This window comes from Spermophilus citellus, assembly GCF_964194105.1.
Source record: "Spermophilus citellus genome assembly, chromosome: 3".
NCBI lineage: Eukaryota > Metazoa > Chordata > Mammalia > Rodentia > Sciuridae > Spermophilus > Spermophilus citellus.
Genome location: NC_138184.1, coordinates 107,275,630 through 107,294,014, shown reverse-complemented (window position 1 = coordinate 107,294,014; position 18,385 = coordinate 107,275,630). Strand labels below are relative to the sequence as shown.

The 18,385-nt window shown below is 34.8% G+C and overlaps 1 gene segment (V, D, J or C); it reads left to right on the top strand.

Moving 5' to 3' along the window:
* Nucleotides 1-8,353: 8,353 nt before the first annotated feature.
* LOC308643393 (immunoglobulin lambda variable 1-40-like) overlaps nt 8,354-18,385 on the top strand; it is a 165,609-nt gene continuing 155,577 nt past the window's right edge. The window contains exon 1 of the V gene segment in view: nt 8,354-8,399.

Sequence of the window (18,385 nt, the reverse complement as noted above, 5' to 3'; positions counted from 1 at the left end):
ATGGTTATATCTTTGTCCCAGAATCCTTGCCAACATTTAATGTTTTTGTATTCTTGATAAATGCCATTCTGGTGGGAGTTAGATGAAATTTCAATTTAGTTTTAATTTGCATTCCTCTAATTGATAGAAATGTGGAACATTTTTTTCAAACATTTGTTATCCAATCACATTTCTTTTTCTGTGATATGTCTGTTCAATTCATTTACCCATTTATTGATTGGGTTATGTTTTTCCTGTGTGTTACATATTTTGAATTATTTATAAATCATGGAGATTCATATTCTATCTGAGGTACAGGTGGCAAAGATTTTCTCTGATTCTCTAGACTCTCTCTTCATATTCTTGTTTCCTTTTCTGTGAAGAATATTTTTAGTTTGATATCATCCCATTTATTGATTCTTGATTTTACATCATGTGCTTTAGGAATCTTGTTGAGGAATTTGATTTCTCAACTAACATGATAGAGAGCTGCAATTAATTTGTTTTCTAGTAGATACAGGGCTCTGGCCTAATGCCATGGTTCATCATCCACTTTGAGTTTTATGCAGGTGAGAGACAGGGGCTTAATTTTATTTTGCTGCATATGGATTTTCAGTCTGCCCAGCACCATTTATTGAAAAGGTTCTCTTTTTTTCTTTAGGGGTTGAATTTAAAAAAAAAAATTAGTTATAAGATTATAACTTTTCTCCACTATATGTTTAGGGTGTGTTTGTCTAGTATGAGATAACTATATTTATCTGGGTTTGTCTCTGTGTATTCTAATCTATACCATTGTTCTTTATGTCTGTTTTGGTGCTAATACAATGCCAATTTTGTTACTATAGTTCTGTAGAATAACGTAAGGTCTGGTATTTTGATGCCTCCTGCTTCCGTTTTCGCACTGATAATTTCTTTGTCTATTTTAGGACTCTTATTTCTCCAAATGAATTTTATGACTGCTTTTTTATATATATGAAAACATAATTGGAATTTTAATGGAATATGTCTTAAAATTTTTATATACTTTTTTGTAATGTGGCCAGAAAAACAAGAAGAAATCAACACCAAAAGGAGTAGAAGACAAGAAATAATTAAAATAAGACCTGCAATATTTGAAATTAAAAAAAAACTGAAAAAAATTGATGAAGAAAATATTTGGTAATTAAAAAAAAAAGTAAAATTGACAATCTTTTGGCCATGCTAACAAAGAGAAGGAAGAGAAAACTCAAATTCCTAGCATATGTGATGAGAAAAAAAATTATCACAACAGGGTTAAAGAACATACAGAATATAATTAGAAATTATTTTGAAAACTTTTACTTCAATAAAATATAGAATATCAAAGGCATTGACAAGTTTTTAGAGTCACAAAATTTGCCCAAATTGAATTAGGAAGGTATATACAATTTAAACTGACCAATTTCAAGCAAAGAAATAGAAGATGCCATCAAAAGCCCACCAACCAAGAAAATCCAGAACAAGATAGATGCATAGCTGACTTCTTCAAGACCTATAAGGAAGAACTAATACATATACTCTTGAAATTATTTCATAAAATAGAAAAAGAGAAAGCATTTACAAACTCATTCTATAAGGTCAATATCAACCTAATTTCAAAACCAGGCAAAGACACATCAAAAAACAAAACTTCACGCCAATATGTCTAATAAACATGCATGCAAAAATCCTCGATAAAATTATGGAAAATCAAATACAAAAACATATAAAAAAGGTAGTGCACCATGATTAAGGTGGGGTCATTACTAGAGCTGCAAGGATGTTTCAACATACAAAAATCAATGAATGTAATTAATCACACTAATAGACTTAAAGACAAGAATCATATGATCATTATAATAGATGCAGAAAAAGTTTTTGACAAAATACAACATCCATATATATTCAAAACACTAGAAAAGCTAGGAATAACAGGAACATAGGTCAACATCATAAAAGCTACCTATAGTAAGCCCCAGGTTAACATAATTGTAAATGGAAATAAATTGAAACCATTTCCCGTAAAAATGGAAATAAGATAGGGATCCCCCCTTTCACCTCTTCTATTTAACATAGTTCTTGAAACCCTAGCCACAGCAGTTAGACAGACGAAATAAATTAAATTATTATGGCCAAAAAAAGAAGAACTCACACTATAACTATTTGCCAATGATGTGATTCTACACCTAGAATACCAAGAAAAATTCCACCAGAAAATATCTAGAACTAGTAAACAATTCAGTAAAGTACTAGGAAATAAAGTCAGCACCCATATGTCAAATGCATCTGTGTATATCAGTGGCAAATCCTCTGAAAGAAAAATGAAGAAAACTACCATATTTACAATAGCCTTGAAAATAAATAAATAAATAAATAGATAGATAGATAAAGAAAGAAAGAAAGAAAGAAAGAAAGAAAGAAAGAAAGAAAGAAAGAAAGAAAGAAAGAAAATACTTTGGAGTCAACCAAGCAAAACAGATAAAAGACCTCTACAATGAAAACTACAGAACGCCAAAGAAAAAATTAAAAAGACCTTAGAAGATGGAAAGATTTACCTTGCTCTTGGATAGACAGAATTAATATTATTAAAATGACCATACTACCAAAAGCACTATACAACCATAATGCAATTCCAAACAAAATCATAAAGACATTTCTCAGAGAAAGAGAAAAAGGAATTATAAAATTTCTCTGGAAAAATAAGAGACTCAGAAAAGCTAAAGCAATACTTAGCAAGAAGAATGAAGCAGGTGGCATCACTATACCAGAACTTAAACTATACTTCAGAGAAATAGTAACAAACAACAGCTTGGTATTGGCACATAAATAGACTGGTAGACCAATGGTACAGAATAGAGGAAACAGAGATTAACCCACATAATTACAGTTATATTATATTAGACAATGGTGCCCAAAACATTCATTGGATTAAAGATAGCCTCTTCAACAAATGGAGCTGGGAAAACTGGAAATCCACATGCAACAAAATGAAATTAAACCCTTATTGCTCACAATGCAGAAAACTCAACTCACAATGGATCAAAGACCTAGGAATTAAACCAGAGACACTGCATCTAATAGAAGAAAAAGTAGTCCCAAATCTTCTTCATGTTGGAATAGTCCCTGACTTCCTTAATAAGACTCTTATAGCAGAAGAATAGATTTCAACTAAAAAGCTTCTTCTTAGCAAGAGAAACCATCAGTAAAGTGAATAGAGAGCCTACGTTTTTGGAGCAAATTTTTACTACATGCACATCAGATATAGCACTAATCTCTAGGGTACATAAAGAACTCAAAAAGCTAAACACCAAACAAACAAACAACAACAACAAAATTAAAAACAAATAACTCAATTAATAAATGGGCCAAGAAACTAAATGGACACAGACACTTCTCAGAAGATATACTATCAGGTAACAAATATATGAAAAAAAAAATCTTTCAATGTCTCTAGAATTTAGAGAAGTGCAAATCAAAAGCACTCTAAGATTTCATCTCACTCCAGTCAGAATGGCAACTATTAAGAATACAAACAACAATAAGTGTTGGTGAGGTTGTGGGGAAAATAGCACATTCATACATTGCTGGTGGGACTGTGAATTAGTGCAGCCAATAGGGAAAGCAGTATGAAAATTCCTTGGAAAACTGAGAATGGAAACACCATTTAACCCAGCTATCCCAGCATACCCAAAGAATTTAAAAACAGTTTTCAACAGGCTCACAGCCACACAAATGTTTATAGCAACAAAATTCATAATAGATAAACTGTGGAACCAATCTAGATGCCCTTCAGTAGATGAATGTATAAAGAAAGTATGGTGTACATACACAGTGGAATATTACTCAGCAATAAAAGAGAATAAAATTATGGCATTTGCAGGTAAATGGATGGACCTGGAGAATATAATGCTAAGTGAATTTAGCCAATCCCAAAAAAACTAAATGTTGAATGTTTTCTCTGATATAAGGAGGCTGATTCGTAGTGGGGTTGGGAGGGGGAGCATGGGAGGCATAGAGGAATTCTTGATAAGGGAAAGGGATAGAACCAAAAGGGAGGGGGGATAGGGGTAGAAAAGATGGTAGAATGAGATTGACACCGTAACCTGACTACATATATAGAGATGCAAACATGGTATGAATATACTTTGTACACAACCAGAGATATAAAAAATTGTTCTGTATATGTGTAAAATGAATTGTAATTCATTATTATGTCATATATAACATCTAAAAATATTTTTAAAAATTTTTAAAAAGAACTTCACTATTTATAAATAAGGCATCAGATTCTGGTTTATTTTAGTGGCCCACCATAAATCTCTCCCATTACACAATTCTTAAAGAATCTGTAAAAAGCAAAACCAATAAAACTCACAAAATTATATTAATATTAAAAATAATAAAATTATCAATTATCACCAGTAAAGGAGGTATAGCTCAGAAGTCAAAACCCATCAAGTCAATAACCATTATATAATTATAACTCTCTATATAACAATGTTTGATTTCAATTATTAATTATTCATAATTTTGTACATGAAATAAAATTTTAGCAGTGATCAATGTCTATGCATCAGGAAAGAGCAATTGTACTTGCAAATTAGACACTTAATTCTTTAAATGCATTGTCTTTAAAAGAGTATAATTGAGTTAAGCATGTAAACATCCCTGATATGTCTGCAGATTGCCATATAAGAGCTTGCTGTATTTTGTTCTATTATTTGCTTTTTTAAACTTCTAAATCTTAGACTTATGTAAACCATACCTGTGAATAATAGAATTTAGAGGTCCTGTTTCAAGTGGTAGCTGTAAAAGTTAAAAGTTTTAAAAATGAGTTTTCTTGCACTGTGAAAAATATTTTCAAACTTAATTTCAATTTTTAATCTTCCAAAGCTTTAGAACATAATAATAAAGTTATTTTATTTTATTTTTGTCATAATATCAACCTTGGTTAAAATAATAATCTGTATTTTAAGTGCTCTTATTCAGTAATCTTAGAACTTGCACTTGTTTTAAAATTAACAGAGAAAGGGATTATAATGGTAACTTAATATTCTCATTTAATTGGTTTATTCTTCCTGTGAATAACCAGTGTATGCATGCAAACATACAGTAATTCACAGCTCAGCTTTAGTGAATGGGTGAGCTCTAGCAATCTGAGCATAAGTGATCATTCCTTTTGATTTCTACATCACCTTCTGTCACCCGGACCCACAATGAACATACAGTTTCAGTGTATGTTCATTTTCATGTTAGTGTCTTTGTGCAATATTTAAATCATTCCATATATGTGTAGCTTAATTCAATGCTAATTTAATATGCACAATGTAATGATAGAATAGATTTAGTGTTATGTTGTGTGCTTATTTTCTTCATTGTTATTTGTTGTTTTTAGATGCACATATAAGTATGGTATATTTTGAACATTATTCATATATGGGGAGCAATTAATTACAATTTTGATCCCATTCTTGTGGTTGAACATGATGAGTAGTTATACTGGTCGTTTATTCATATATGACCTAAGAAAACTCATGCATGAGCCATTCTATTGTCTTCCCTATTCTCATTCCCCTCCTTTCCCCCTTTTTTTTTTGTCTAATCCAATGAACTTCTATACGTCCCCTCCCTACTCTCCCTTGCTGTGGGTTGGCATCTGTGTATCAGAGAAAGCATTTGGCCTTTGAATTTTGGGGACTGGCATAGTCACACTGATCATTTCATATAATTTGTTTTATGTTGCTTGGTGTAAAGTGTTTAAATATTCTGAGTTGATATTTGTAGATAAAGTTAAAGAATAGGATAATCAAAAGAAAAATCTGTATGTGCTGGGGATTTGGCTACACTTATGAAGAATAAGAGAATTAAATATATTGATCAGCAATGAAGTGAAGAAAAAAATGTCTTTCTCTTTCTGAATTGAAGGGAAAGTGGAGCTTGGCCTGTGGTAAAAAAAATAATCTGCAGAAAATTAATAGTCATTGCAGTTGAGAGTACCGTGTGAAGGTAGAGAAACAGTTTTTTATTAAAACTACAGAAAATCACAAAGGGACCTACATTGCCTATCCTCATAGGTAGAGGAAAGAAGGAAGGAAACAAGAATGAAAGAAAGGAGAAAATAATTATTAAAATGTAATATATTAAAATTTATAAATTTAAATGACTTGATAATGCAAACATTTTGGTGTTTTAATTAATATTAAAATAATCTATTAATCAGAAAATGTAAATTATGTATTTCAATCATTATATTATCGCTTTCATAAATATGAAATATATTAGACTGCACAATGTATGCAATTTCTCTTTTCACAGAAAAAATTGCTTCATTTTTAATCCTGTTTATATTTAATTACAAATTGTGATAGAGCTGAAAAGTACCAACCTATCATGAGTTGAGTTTCATTTCTAAGTATGGAAGTTTCTAGGCCCTAAAATGGCATTTGTTGATTATCCTGGGATCTAGGACTTCAAAATTATAAAAACATATTCAACATCTCTATCAGTTAGAGAAATGAAAATGAAAACTACACTGATATTTTATCTCCCTCTAATCAGAATGACAATCATCAAGAATAGACACAATAATGTTGGTGAGGATCTTGGGGAAAAAGTACACTCCTATGCTGCTGGTGGGTCAGCAACTGGTACAATCATTCTGAAAAGCATTATTTAGATTGCTTAGAAAACTTGAAATAGAACCACAATTTGACCAAATTATCTCACTCCTCAGTTCATACCCAAGGGACTTAATGGCAAGTACATTTCATAGCCACATAAATGTTTATTGCAGCTTCATTCATAATAGCCAAGCTTTGGAAGAAGCCTAGTTGCCCTTCAACTAATAAAGTAATAAAGAAAATGTGGTGTATATACACAGTGGAATACTTCTCATCCATAGGATAAATGAAATTATGACATTTTCAGGTAAAAGAATGGAACTGGAGACTATCTAAGTGAAATAAGCCAATCCCCCCCCGAACACAAAGGTCAAAAGTTCTCCCTGATATGTGGTTGCTAACTCACAAAAAGCATGAGGGCAGGTAGGAAAGAATAGAATTTCATTGGATTAGAAAAAGGGCAATGGAGGGAAGGAAGTGGGAATGGGAATAGGAACGATAGTAGAATGAATCAGACATTATTTTCCTGTGTGCATATATGAATACAAAAAATGTACAGCCAGAAAAAGGAAAGTTAGACTCTATATATTTATAATGTCATGATGCATTCTTCTTTCATCTATAAATAATAAGAACAAATAAAATATAATATAAAATATAGAGTTTTTAAAAATTCAGGATATGATTTACTTCATCAGTTGGAATCATAGGACCCGTGTGAAATACACTGAGTATTATTGAACAAATATGAACAAAAGGCTGATATTCATGTCTAAACTACCTGCATACCTGCCAGGGCCTAGGAGACAATGCATTTTTATCCATGTCTGAAGACATTCATGAATTTTGCAATTTTAGTCCCTTCAGTGCTTCCATCCCCTATGGAATTGCATGTAGCCAATGGTGACAGAACTGCTATTTGGTTTTGCCTGACACATAGTCACAACCCTCAGTCTAACTTGCTGACAATAAAAGTTAAAAACATGTGAACTGAGAAAGCTAAAAAAAACATGCATACAAGTATCTTCTAAATAGCATCAAATAGCTTCTCATAAGATTTTGCAACTGAGTTCCTTGCCAAGCCCAATGTGAAAGGACCTGTGGAACAGTCTTTGTGCTGTGGATAAATGTGATGGCACCCTGCAAGCTAATAAAACCATAAAGTTTACGTTCACCTGTTTAATTCTGATCTGAGAAAAAAAATGTATCAAAGATACCATCTTAGACCTGTCTAAGGAGGAATCAAGAAAACTATGCACAAATTCACCATGTGAAGTCTGAGGATAGGAATAAGGTCATCCTGAGGTAATGGGGAGACCACAGAAGGGGCTCATTGGCCTGCCTCCTAGGCAGAGGCATTGGGGATGAGGACATTTTCATGTGATTTTGATCAGAATGTAAAAGGATGATGTTTATGAGCTTGGACAACAGGGGGAACTGCAGACCAGTTAATAGGGGTCAGGAAGGAACCACTAGTGTAATAAGCCACCTGGCTCTGCCTGATGCTCTCTTGTTAGGGCTCATAGCTGTGACGTCCAACGCCCCTAAGCCAGGCCTACTCCACTGCACACCCACATGTCATCTTTACATACTGGAGTCTCAATCAGGGCCCAGGATGTAATCAAGAAACCTGGAGGAATTTAATTTGCATGCATGGACCCTCCCCTTCTCAGAGTGTTAAGAGGTCAAGTGAGAGACTTTGGTGAAACTCTTCTCAGCTTTGGGAACAGTAAACAGAGCTCAGGAAGACCTTCACCATGGCTTGGTCCTATCTCCTCCTCACATTCCTTGTTCAGTGCACAGGTGACAAGATATGGAGGAGGAATAGGGTGTGGTATAATAGTCCTCTGATATGGGCCCTGATTCTACTCTTGTTTCTAGACAAATCTTATGCTCTCCATGTTTTCTCACTTCCAGGATCTTGGGCCCAGCCTGTGCTGACTCAGCAGCCTTCACTCTCTGGGACTCCAGGACAGAAGGTCACCATTTCTTGCACTGGAAGCAGCACAAATATTGGAGATGGCTATACTGTGCAGTGGTACCAGCAGCTCCCAGAAACGTCCCCCAAACTCCTCATCTATAGTAATAGTAATCGACCCTCAGGGGTCCCTGATCGTTTCTCTGGCTCCAGATCTGGAAACTCTGGTTCACTGACCATTACTGGGCTTCTGCTTGAGGATGAGGCTGACTATTACTGTCAGTCTTATGACAAAAGTCTTAAGGCTCCTCAGTGCTCCAGCCTCATGGGGAAGTAAGACAAGAACCCCTTTACTAGCTGGCGGGCGGTGGGGGGGGAGAGGTAACACAGCATAGCTTTACTCAGGTCAGCCCTGTGGCTTGTTCTGCTAGCTCTACTATATGCCCAGCTGAATCTCCTCATGCTTCTTTGAGATGCTCTTGCACTCTGTACCCAGAGACATTCAGGATAGCATGTTCCTAGGAAAATGTCTCCATATAAACATAAATTTTTGTTCCTCTATAGCTTGAGGAGCTGGACCAGATTGTGTAGTCTCTTTTTACTGAAAATTAGGTGGTGAAGCAGCCAGTGCACCCCAGTCATCTTAGATGACATCTGATGGGGAATACTGTGGTTCCATCCGCCATTCTTCTTGATTTCCAGATTTCTTGAACTGTGCATTTTTTCCCTTATCCCTCATTATGTATGTGTGTGATTCATGTTTTTGCCTAATTTGAGATAACTTTTCTAACAGAAAATATTTGGCAGACATTAAAACACCTCTATGTGAAAAGTTTGATAAATTTTGAGATATTTTTACACCTTTGGGAACATCAACACAATCAGACAAAAGAATCATAATGAACAAAAATAAACAAAATAACAACCACCACAACAAAATACCACAGAGGAGCCATTCATCCTAATATTCAACTTGAAGTATTGAAGTTCTTTCTGATTATCAATGATTGTGAACTTTGCTTTTGTGAACAACTTATAAGGTGTTCAGTAATTGGGTGGATATAGAACTCTGCATTAGATGTGAGCACATATAGCATCATGATTTCCAAATTTCCCAGTCAAAATTCTGGGAATCATGGAATCATGCCCCTTAAATGATGCCTTGGTTCAGGGTTTATTTTGCCCTATAATGTAGAATCAGAAGAGGCCTGTGCTACAACTGGACAATAGCAAGATAATTTGAAGAACTACTGCCGTTTTTGTTTTCTCCACATTTTCTTCTGCATGTTGACAAGAACTATCCCAAGGAGTGACCCTGTATTGAGTTAGTAACAGAATGAAAATAAATACATGGTGAATCACCATTCATCACATGCATTTGATAAGGTGTGAGCAAGAATTTTGCATGTTATTTCACATCACAGAGTTGCAATTTTGTTCATCCAGAATGACAAAACTATCTGACCTGATAACAAAGCAAAATTGCTAAGTCTATGCATGTTACTGCCAATTAATAATGTGTCTTCAGTAGGTTTCTAATTCAGTATAAAGGTCTACTTGCTCCACAGTATGTACATCAGCAAGATTGATTTTAAGAGAGGCAGATGCAAGCAGACAACTGGAAAACTGCTCACCCTGATCAGCAGTGTGGAAAACAGTGTCCTAACATGTATGATACTCTTCTTAAACTGTCACCCACTTTAACAATTGGAGCTTAGGAACATTCTTCTCAATTAAATATGAATTCATTGGCAGGGTAAATTATATATTAGAGGAAGGAGTTATTCTAGTTTAATTCTAAATAAAATAAAATTAAAAATTTTTAAAAAGTTGTTCTCTCTTGGTAGAGTCACTAACATTTATAAATCTCCCAGAAACAATGCATGCTATAATGCACACATTACTGTCAAACAGGAAAACCTCAAAAGCTGGGTGTAGTGGTGCACATCTGTAATTTTAGCAGCTTGAACGGCTGAGGCAGGAGAATTACAAGTTGAAAACCAGTCTCAGCAACTTTGCAAGAATCTAAACATCTTAGAAAAACACATTTTCTTAAAAGCAAAAAAAAAAAAATGGGGATAGTGGTGACTGGTGTGATTGAACTCCTATGTGTTCAATCACTGGAAACAAAATAACAAAAGAGTTTATAAAAAAAAGAAATAAGATAGCTTATAAGAGCTTTGATTTTTTTTTTTTGAGTAGTGTGGTTATATAGACCTGGTTTATCATCTGTGTAACTGATTTATCTTCACTAAACTCGTTAAAAAAATTAAAATGGCAAGAAAAGGAAACTTAATTCTCCATTATGGAGCATTTCCTCTTTCTGTTTTCTTTTTATCCCAATAGAATAATTACTAAAATAAATTTTCACTTAAGACTTCTCTACATCCGATGAGAAGATCAAAATCAACAATCTTATCAGCAATTTGGTCATGAAATCAATTCCTATACTCACTCATATCACACATGATTTTATTACTTTTTCTCTTAGTAACATTTGCTCATGAAAACAGAACTGGATCCTTGAAGGGAGAAATGTTCAATAGAGAAGGAAGATACAGGAGAGGGAGAAAAGAGGTGACATGCAGGTCCTGTGAAAGGACACCAAACAAATGATGCTATGTGCAAGTACCAATACATCACAATAAATCCCAATTTTATTAATACTTTCAATGTACCAATTAAAGAACAATTGAAATTAGACCAGAAGAGTAGAGAAGCAGGTTTAGGGGAGGGTATAAGGGAGTGACAGGTAGAATACTGGGGAATAAAATTGATGAAATTAGTATTCCTTTATGTTTGATTATGTGTACAGTGAACACCACTATCATCATACAATTATAATAAAACAATGAAGCATTTTACAAAATACATACAAGTATGTTAATTATAAAAAAATTTCAGAATAGTTGAAGACCATGCAGCACTAAAATTAAATCGCACACAATTGGGAATGATTTCAACAAACAAACAAAAACAGATAAATAGATATAAGCAGGAATGCTCAAAGAAAACTCAACTGAGGCAATCAGGTTTTTTATCTATATTTTACCTTTGCAAATACCTATAATTCCTGTTATTTGAGCATCACTATGTCAGCAGCAGTCCTGGACTCTTTATATGCATTCTCTCACTTAATTGCCACAACATATAAATTTGGTAAAAAAAAAAAAAAAAAACTGAGACCTTGGGCTGGGGATGTGGCTCAAGCGATAGCGCGCTCGCCTGGCATGCATGTGGCCCAGGTTTGATGATCCTTAGCACCACATACAAACAAAGATGTTGTGTCCGCCAAATACTAAAAAATAAATATTAAAATTCTCTCTCTCCCTCTCACTCTCTCTTTAAAAAAATAAAATAAAATAAAACTGAGACCTTCATAACCTACCAAATAATGATATCATAGCTCAATATTGTGGGAACATATCTTGGCAGGATGGCTTATTTTGTATAAAATGGCAATTGGATTTCCTTCGATTTTTTTGTAGTTTATATAAAACACTGTCTAACAATAAATTAACTTGTGCTCAGCCAAAAAAAAAAAAAAAAAAGAAAGAAAACTCAAGTAATGAATGTGAGACAGTCTTGGAAATACAGTGTCAATGTAATACAAATACTTCAACAGTTCTTTATTCAAATGGGAACTTATAGCTTTATACCAAAGAGCCTCCAGGGGGAACTGGGGCCATTTGCTGAAAACTGGTAGAAACTCAAGTGGTTTAGCTTCATTGGATTCTTAACAGTTGCTTAGTGAACCATGCACAATACTAGGGCAGCTGCTTCCTCCAATGGGAAAAAATCTACAGCACAAAGCCACCCTGTGTCTACTAAAATCTAAGTGTTATCATAATGTAGGACCATGTTTTGTTAGTTGACGGTAAAGTGATCAGATTTATATAAAACACAACATAAATCTGACCCCCTATATCCAGGCAGTTCAATGAAAAATCATGGTCCATCAGGAGGTGTGGCCTAAATGTTAGGGCCAGGGAATCCTCCCAAAATACATACCACAGCCTGGACATGTCTCCTTCTCCTCCTCAACAGTGTTCAGTATGATAAAGACTTTGGATTCCAGCCATTGTAGTGGCCCTATGTTGTCCTTCCTCATTCTAGACGTGCTTTGTTCAGATTTTAGGGTCCACTTCTCAGGTTTTGAGACTCAGGAGCCATCACTGACTACCTGCTCAGGAGAGACGGTCACCCTCATCTGTGGCTCCAGAACTGTTTTGGTCACCAACAATCACTTCTCATACTTGTTGCAGCAGAAGTCTAGACAAGTGCCAGTACCCTAATTTAAAACACAAACAACAGACACTCTTGGTCACCTTCCTGGTTCTCAGACTCCCTTGTTGAGAGAAAAACTACCTGATACATCAAAATGGTGCTCAGCACAGCCAGTCCCACGTGGGCAACAGAGATATAAACTTGCACATGACTTAGCCTGGATAGAAACATGATCACAGGATATTGGAATTATAAGACTGGACATTGACCTCTCTAGTAGCCCAATGATGAATGCCCCTAGAGAATGGCTAAGATAAGGAGTTGGTTAATTTCTATTTCTGATTAAGTCCAAAATGGAGCATTTATGCAAATTGTTTGTAAGAAAATGTTCCAAAAAGTGGGGATTCAATGATTTTATCTTCCAAAAAAGAAAGTATCACTTGAATCTGGTTTGAAGACCAAGGTCAAATCATTTTTTCCAATGGTTAGCATGTCCAGTGATGTTCATTTTGCAATCAATCAAAGCAAAAGATCTACTTTTTTTGTGTGTATGTGTGTGTGAGTGTGTGTGTTTTGTGTATATGGTATTTACTGTTTGGGAAGCAACTTCACTTTTATAATTTTGAACTTATTTGAGTGGATTTATTAAGTTATATTTTTTGCCCAAACTACTTATTTCTTTTAAAAAAAAAGCATTTATTTATCTACAAATAAAAACATTTTCTCTTGAAATATTTTTTCTCAGTACTAGGAAGTTTTTAAAAAAAATTTTTTTGAGTTGGGAGCCTTTGAGAAACAGATGCAAGATGTTCAGATAAGAATGTGGTTTGGGAGCAGGTGAATATTGGTGATCACAACTGGCAAGTACCTGGAGGACTACAAGTGACTTCAGAACATGGCTCTGATATCTGTGACAACATCAGGGTGAGAAAGAATTAGATAGGAAAAAAAAAAAAAAACTCCAAACACAGACAGATCTGAGTTTCTCTATAGGCTGAGTGGCTCCTAGATCCTGGGTGTCCACAAGAAGGAGGCTACTTCCTCCAGAATGATGTGGCAGTAGTCAAGCCAGAGTTCAGCATTGCCTGTGGCCTGACCAAGAAGGGACTGCCAATCAGCAGTTTCCACCTATAGTATTTCCTGGAAGACATATGAAGAGTACTTCCTGGTCCACTAGCCCTGGACTTTAGTAATCCATTCAGGGGATGTTTCCTGCTCTCTTGGCCTTCTGCTTCAGCTGGACCTCCCAAAATTCAAAGTTGAGGTTTTTCAGAGGTTCAGAGTTCTTGCTACCTACAAGCCTTGCAGCCACATAGACACCCCCTCTTTTCTGATCTGCATGGGCAGGAGATCCTCAGAACTGCAATATCCTCTAAGCCAATCTATGAACTCCTGTGATGATAATTGCTATCACATATCTTGGGAAACTTCTAGAATCTCATATATATTTCTAATGTTTCATGCATGTGCAATATCACTAATCATATTGTTTCAAATATATCTATTTATTTTTATGTGGTGTGAAAATCTAACCCAGTACCTTGCACTCAGCACTCTCCCATTAAGACAAAGCCCTAGACCCCTCTAATCATATCTTAAAAAGGCATGAGTGACAAGAACAAGAATCAACAAAAATACATGAATGAAATAATAAATAATTGACAATTTTAAGTCCACTATTGGTGGTTATTTTAACTTCTGTCTTATTCATGTGGTGGGAGAAAATGCAACCCTGATTGTCTCTGAAACTTCTATATGATTTTCACCTATTCATACTATGGTCACCAAATGGGAAATAGACATCAACATCCCCAACAGTTCCTCAGACTTGTTCTTCACCTAGTCTTACCTTGTCAGTCTCATCAGAGGTGTTACCTCCACCTACCTTACACTATGGTATATTTATCCTCTCACTTGAGGTACAGTGGGCCCAGGTGTCCCATCTAAAAGGCATGTGACATTTCATCTGCAATCATAACAGCTACTCAGAAATATTCTCTATTGGGTCTTTCTTCCCCTATTTTCTTCTACCATGTCCCACCTTAACAGAGACAATACTCTAACATAAGGCATAGTAATGGGCACAATCCTGGTTAAATATATCTAGGTCAATGAGGAAGACATCTGAAGGATCTAAATATAAATCTGCTCTACCCTGTGCGCTGCCCCACTCTGCATCCATAGCTGCCACAGCTCTGTTTTATTATTTTCTCTGCTCTAGAAAATGTGCACATTCCTTATACATTATTGTCTCCCCTGTGAACATCTGTTTCACCCTCAGTGAACTTCATTCCAACTCAGAATCCAAAGCAAATGCCTCCTCCTCAGAGACGTTCATCTTAACAGATCAGCTCTATTTCTGATCCAGGCATTTTGTCTTCAGATTCAGAGTGGTTTGAATATTCTTCAAAGACATATTTCCATGTTCACCACCCCCACTTCTTCAGTACCCATAGAGGAAGATGTCAGTTATGGCAACCTCCACAGCAGTCCAGCTGAAGCAGAAGTCCAATATCTGCTAGATATTTCATTCAAGTGATACAAACAAGAGTCCAAGAAATAAGGTGGAGGTGATATTGGTCCATTGTGAAAGAATTTTGTTCTGAGATCAGTAGGTGGCATGGTTAGACTATCTCTGGGGGGAGTAGGGTCCACAGGAGAAAACTCACAGGTGGCTAGCAGGAGGGTCCAGGGCTAGTTTCTTTGGTTCCTGTGTGCTTGGTACACAGGTACCTAGAAAATTGTCCGAGGCCCATGTACATAAGCCTGGATGAGGATGTGGGACAAAAACTCCAGTCCCTGAGATTCTGAGCTAATGTCACATTTATTACTGTAAATAAGAACCTCACTTATAATAAAAATAACTCAAAATATGGATATCTGGTTTTTGTGGTGCCATACTATTATTTTCTTCCATTAACTCCCATATAAATTCTAAAAAGTAAAAATAAAAAAAAAATATATATGTATTATCAACACACAAACATTTGCATTTCTTAACAATTTCTACTAGTAAAGAAACTGTGACACAGAGGTGAAATTCATCCAGATGATAACCCAGAATCATTATCCCTCTACAGTATAAAAATGTATTTAAATCATAAGGTATACATGTGTACTATATATTACACATTGTAACGTTTCAGCAGAGATCAATGTCTGCCACCACGACTAAGTAATTTTTCCTATAAATTATACAATGAGTTCTCGGAATTGTCCTTAAAATAAAAAAATATATCATGAAGTAAACACAAACATGAAGTAAAATATGACATAAAAGACACATTTTTGACACATGCCTGCAAATACAGAAATTTGGAGATTGAGGCAGGAGAACCACAAGTTTACAGCCAGCCTCAGCAACTTTCCTAGCAAATGAAATAAAATAAAAATGACTGGGTATGTATGGGGTGTAGCTCAGTGGTAGTGTAAATCCAAGTTCAACGCCCAATAACACACACACACACACACACACACACACACACACACACACACAAAGACATCATAAAAATAACAAAACATGGAATCTTAGAAGTCTTTTTTGTATTAATGAAGTTAGGGAAATATTTTTTTTTAAAACTTGTGCAGAAGGCAACAGTCTTGGATACTTTTAGCACTGAGAAATGATCACAGAACCTCAAAATGCTGGGCAAACTTTATACAAATAAGTTAAATCCCCAGCCCTTGTGGGTGAGCTTTTTAATTTTTTTCAATAGTGAAACCATGCCAGTCCTTTACAAACTCTTCTAGAAAATCAGAAAAGAGGGTATATTCCCAGCTGCTTCTGTGCTAATGATTCAGATTTTTAATTAAATGCAATATGAGAAAGATCAATTACAATCTTACCTAAGTTTAAATATTCTAGATCAAATTCTAGCGAAAGGAACAGTTTTTGAAACATCAGTAATTTGTTTTCATCCCAGGAATGCAGGGGTGTTTTGCTGTCAGGAAATATCTTGTGCAGTAGTATGAGAACAGCACTGAATTTGAGGACAAGGAGCTGACCTATGGAATTCTGTTTCAGTCATGTCTCGGGTTATTGTCTCCTTAGAATATTACCTGACTTCTTTATCTTTACTTCCCTGGTCTGTAGAACAATGTCATCTTCATTGCAGAACTTTTATGAAGTTTAAATGATTTTTGTGAAGTGCTTAGAATAGCACTGGGCACACAGAAAGTGCTGTATAAATCACTGTAAATTTTGCTACCCATACAAATAATTACTACTGTTACATTAATGGAGCTAAATACAAGGTCACCTAAAAATATACTTGATTATAAGAAATAAAGTTAATAGCAGAGATAGTAATGAAAGAACATTTTTCTTAGCCTGGTAAAGACCATCTGCTAAAAACACTAAGAGTTATCATTATTCTAAGTGAGAAAGAATTAGAAATAAACGCTTTGAAATCATGGTGCAGCATTGATTGATTCCTTTACCACTTCTCTTCAAGATTGTGGTTCTCAGAGCCAGAGCTGTGGTATATATAGAAAAGGACAGGAGAAAGAACATTATTGCTATTTTAAGAAAGTATCCCTGAATACAAAACCAAAAGAAAATGTATACAAATCAGAAATTTAGAATGGGAAATTTGGCAGAATGGCTAGATTTAGAATCAATATTTAAACTCAGTTGAATTCCTCTACTCTAAATAGGCAATTTGCTTTGTTAAAAAAAAAATAGCAACTTTATAAATATCAACATAAGCCATAAAGACTAGAATACATTCTATACCTGAATTTAGTTTAAAGCATGCAGAATGCTTACTTAAGAATGTTAAATGATAGTCTATCTAAATGCAGAGGGAGCAGCTACCTCCACAGGGGATACTTTTTTATTATAAAAATAATCATTATAAACAAATATGTAGATAAATGTGCATTCAGTTCTGAAATTTATATAGAAAAACAAAGAAACAAAAATAGCCAGAACATTGTGTGTGTGTGTGTGTGTGTGTGTGTGTGTGTGTATGTGTTGCTGCGGATGTAACCCAGGGCCTGGAGTATTCTAGGCAAGCACCCACTGAAATACATCTCATACCTTTCAAGACACTTGTTTAAAAGGAGTACATAAGAAAAAAAATTCTCTAAAAAAATAAAAGAGACTTATTGTAAATGTACAGAAGTTAAAGTGTCATAGTATTTGGTCTAGGATTGATGTATTGACCAACAAAATAGAATGCAGAACTCAAAAAATGGTCCAATATACATTGAAAGTGTGACAGTAAAAACTACCTGTTATATACTTATGGACCTATTAGCTTAATAACTAAAACTAAAACAAATACTTGGCTTTATGTATGAAAGATATTGATAAAAGATCTTTGTTTCACATCATTAGCAAACCAAAAATTGGATAAAAAACAATATCCAAAGTGCATTTATAATAAATGTGAATAAATATTTTTCTTACTTAGTAGGAGATTACTTAAGACTCAAAGTATTTATAATAATAGAAAAATTGGTAAATTCAAATTCATTAATATTAAGGAATATTTTAAATATTTGTTTTAGTTGCAGGTGTCCACAATAACCTTTATTTTACTTTTATGAAGGGTAAGGCTCAGTCCAACCAGGACAGGTCTCCCAAGCTTCTGTGAGTGCCCCATCTACATGGGAAATGCACAGGCCTCTGGAATCACTG